The sequence below is a fragment of the Melopsittacus undulatus genome, chromosome 6 (genome assembly GCF_012275295.1).
Source record: "Melopsittacus undulatus isolate bMelUnd1 chromosome 6, bMelUnd1.mat.Z, whole genome shotgun sequence".
Taxonomy (NCBI): Eukaryota; Metazoa; Chordata; class Aves; order Psittaciformes; family Psittaculidae; genus Melopsittacus; species Melopsittacus undulatus.
The window spans coordinates 47,642,545-47,646,511 of NC_047532.1; positions in this window are offsets into that span (position 1 = coordinate 47,642,545).

The following is a 3,967-nucleotide window of genomic DNA, read 5'->3' on the forward strand; positions in this document are numbered from 1 at the left end:
ACCGTTCTCCCCGCCCGCCCGCCGCTCCCTCCTCTCCCGCCGCCCGTGCGCTCCAGCAAAAGCCGCGGCGTTCAGTGAAGATTTTGTCTTCGCTAATCTCCAGAGTTTTGTGTGTGTGTGTTTGTGCTCATGCACATTGTGTTTTCTCTCTCCTTTTTTTTCTCCCCCCCCTGTAGCCTGCTTTGCCAGATGGCTAAAATTTGCCTCTCAATAGGGTCGGAGGCTCCAGCAAAAACAGAAGGCAAGAACGTGAGAAACAAAACCTGTGCGGGGACAAATAGCTTTAGTGGTGGTGCTGCAGGTGGGATTGGTGCTCGGGACTTGCTTTCAGCTTCCCACTCAGTGCCGTGCAGCCTTTGGGATGGGAATCTGGTTTCCAAGAAACTTCTGAGTTGTGACAGTGAATAAAATCAAGACGTAGTTTGTAGCCTCCTGCAGGACTCAGTCGCTGGGTTCAGCGTTTTCTCCCAGGGTAAAAGAACAGCTTTAGATGCGGACTCTTCTCAGGAGTGAGAACTTTAAACGCTAAAGTTAACAGGTTTTGAATCTGACTCCCTCTTGTCGAGGAAACAGGTAAAAACATGAACACTCCTCACTAAGCCTCGGGAGATTCATTTCCCTTTTCTGTGCCAGGCACAAACCAACTCAAACCTCTCGTGTCTGCGTAGCTAAGTGGGAAGATCTTCTTGGGCTGCAAACAAGGGAATAGCCTGTAAGAACTCAAAGGATGCAAGTGACTCCCTTGTCCAGAAATGACACCCTTGGAGGCACGAAGAGCAAAACTTTAATAGCTGTTTACCAACTTCAGCTTGAGCTGGTTAATGTAAACCCTGCAGACATCCACTGGCAAGCACGGATACATATGCGGCATGTTAAAAGGCACAAACAAACGAGCGGGGAAGAGGCAGGGAAACAGGGATGTGTTGGCACCACTCCTGGAGCAGCAGCTCCCAGCCCTCCCTGGACTCCCCAGCTCGCTGATGTCAGGCTGTGGCGCTGCCGTTAAAGGGGCGATGTTAACTCAGCCTCTGCGGCAGCTGTGCCCCTCCAGCGATCCCAGAGAAGCTGGGAAGGAAGGGGATGGTGTGGAGAGAACAGTTTTACTCTTTTTGCATTTCTTGTCTTTGTGTTTGAGGAGTGACAGTTCCTTGGCTTCCCGTGCAGAAGCCACTTCTTTTGGTCCAGTGGGTCTCTGGTTCTGCACTGGAGAAGAAATGGTACCTAGGAGACACAGTGAAGTAAAATAGAAAAATATGAGTGGAAAAGCACTAGAAAACCAGCAGGAAGGCTTCGGGCAAAGGGAAGATCTCAGCCTGACATTATTTGTAGCTCTATTTTGGACGTTTTAACAGCTCATCACTGAACAGACACAAGCTCTCACTCATGTTAACACACCCAGGCAAGCTGATCAAACTAATTAATATGTAAGCAATGTGTCAAATGCAACGCTTTATTTTTGCAAGCAAGTGTGGTCTTGTCTGAGCCCTGACTACATTGTGATCTATTTTTTCCCTGCCTGTTCTGCAGGGTGGGTCCTTCACACATTCATTTTTCCATCAGGATAGCGTTTTGAAACAGCTCCTCTAATTCAGGGACAACTTAATTCTGAAGTGACATCTTCTTTGCTTGCTGATGCCTCTTTCAAGCCAGATCACCAAATGGTCAAAGTCTGTTATAACACTGTGAGGCTAGACAGGAACACATGAAGTGGCAACAGAAGCTCCATGTGTTTTTGGACCACATTGCTGGGTGTAGCAAGGGCTTAAAGAATCCATGCTGATCCCATAGGCTCTGGAGAGCAGGAGACAATGCCCAAGAGGCATGCCACTGTAGACACTATCAGCAGACCTCTGGGTTGATTTCCCTGTTAAACTGTCATATGCTGGGTGGTTCCGTTGTCCCAGTGCTTGTCCCTATCTGTCAGCCTACCAAACCTCTTGGTATGCAGAGCCATAGCTTCCTGCAGGCTCATGCCAACCAGCTCAGGAATTGGTGTTTTCTGGCCAAATCTGATGTCTTATAGTGTGGGCTCCTAAAGAAAGTTGAGAGGCAGTGGCTGAATGGTCTCAACTGCATTTCTGCCATCCCCAGGTGGCTAACTCTATCTGCAGCCTCATGCAACCCTGTTCCTTCCTGATCCAAACCCCATCTCCAACGCCTCCAATGTCCCAGTCCTCCACTAAGGTCAGGTCTCCAAGCAAGTCTTATTGGAATCCTAATTAGCTGGCCTGGGTAATTGCACTGTCTGCATCAGTTACAGTAGATCAGCCCCAATGGACTTTGTGCCCCACTGCTGCTGTTGATCTAGAGCTACAGTGCAGGATTCTTCTGTGCTGAACCATAGTGCCAGCCAGCAGCCATGTGAACTTGGCACTCCAGGTTGCCTTTGTGTCAATATAAACCCTGTGCTGCAGAGTCTGCTGGTGGGGAGATGGCTGCAGGCCTGCAGAGGGAAGGAAGATGGTGGAGAATCTGCTCTGGCTGCAACATCTTCAGTGCTATTTCCACCTGAGAGGATGGTCTGATGTGGCCAGGCCTGGACACTCACCTGGCTGTGTGAAGTGTCCAACAAGAGTAAAGGCAAAAAAAGCTCACTGAGAGGAGGATGTGGCGCTGGCCAGGCATAGTGCCAGGCGAGGGTCACCTTGTCACATGTACACTGTTACTGCTCTTTACCTAAAAGATCCAGCTACACTTAGCTCTCTCAGTGATGCCAGGGCTGGTGAGTCTTGTCCCCACCTTGCTGGGGGACTTCACCTCACCATGCAGTAACAGGAGTGGGCATGCTGAGTCTTTAACTCAAAAAGGAGTGTTTTCTTCCCTCAGTGCTGATGGGGCAGTGGAGTTAGACTGTGACAAACTTGTAGACAGACTCGAACCTGCTCTGTCACCAATGTCTCCCATATTTGAAAAGGTCATCCTTGGAGTGACTTCTGCATGTCCAGGATGCTTGCCAAGGAGTGAACTCAGCAGTGTTATCCAAAGCATTTCTTTAGTGCTGGAGTCAAATTTACCTCCTGGAAATAATATCCCTACACTCAGTGGAGTTAGACAGGGATGAAACAGCTGTGAGGGATAAATGTGGACCTGCAGGAATAACACTGTGGGATGAATCCACACCTGGTGTAAGTGATCATACACTGAGCACCAGTATCCTGCAAGAGCCTGTGGCCCTGCTGTCCCCTGAGTCAGGCCAGCACAGCCCACACCACAGCTTCTTTCAGGCTCTGCGCTGGGCACACTGTGACATGTGCACTGCTCCTTGTCATGATGTACGTGACAGGGACAAAAGTTCTGGCAAATCCTTGACAGAGCTGTATCATCTATCCTGCTCCCCTCCACCCTGAATGATAGACGAGATCCTTCAGGAGATGTGAGCTCAGCACCTAGCATCTCTCCTCCGCCCTCCAGGAAAAGCAAGATCTGTTCTGGCATCTCTGCTCCAGCTCAGATGGGTTCCTGGAGCCCCCTCGTGGTTCTTTCAACTGAATCCATCCTCGGGGAGCTGCTTCTGGGGCCCACAGCACTCTGCTGCGGGTTCTTTTTGCAGGTCCAGTGGTAGGGGGGCAGCAAGACCCACCCTGGAGATGTCACTGGGAGACAGGGCATGGAGGTGACAACAGAGGCACTCATCTGACACTGACAATCAGAGAGGGCAGATAGTTGTAAAGCCATCTTTGTGCTTTGCAAGTTTGTGAGGAGCACCTTTGCAGTCCCTTGCCCTTGGAGTGTGCTGCACGGTGCATGGTACATGATGCAAGTCCCAGGTGGATGTGTCCATAGCCCAGACCTGGAATGCAGGAGAAGGAGGATGTACAGGCATGGGAAAAGGGGGTTATATGACAATAGGCAAAAGAAGGAAAAGATGGGGAAAGGAGGCTACACAGAGGTGGGAATAAGAGGCTTGAGGGGTCTGGCAGAGGCAGGCCTTGTGGAGAAGAGTGAGGAGCAGCTTGGAGGCAGCGTG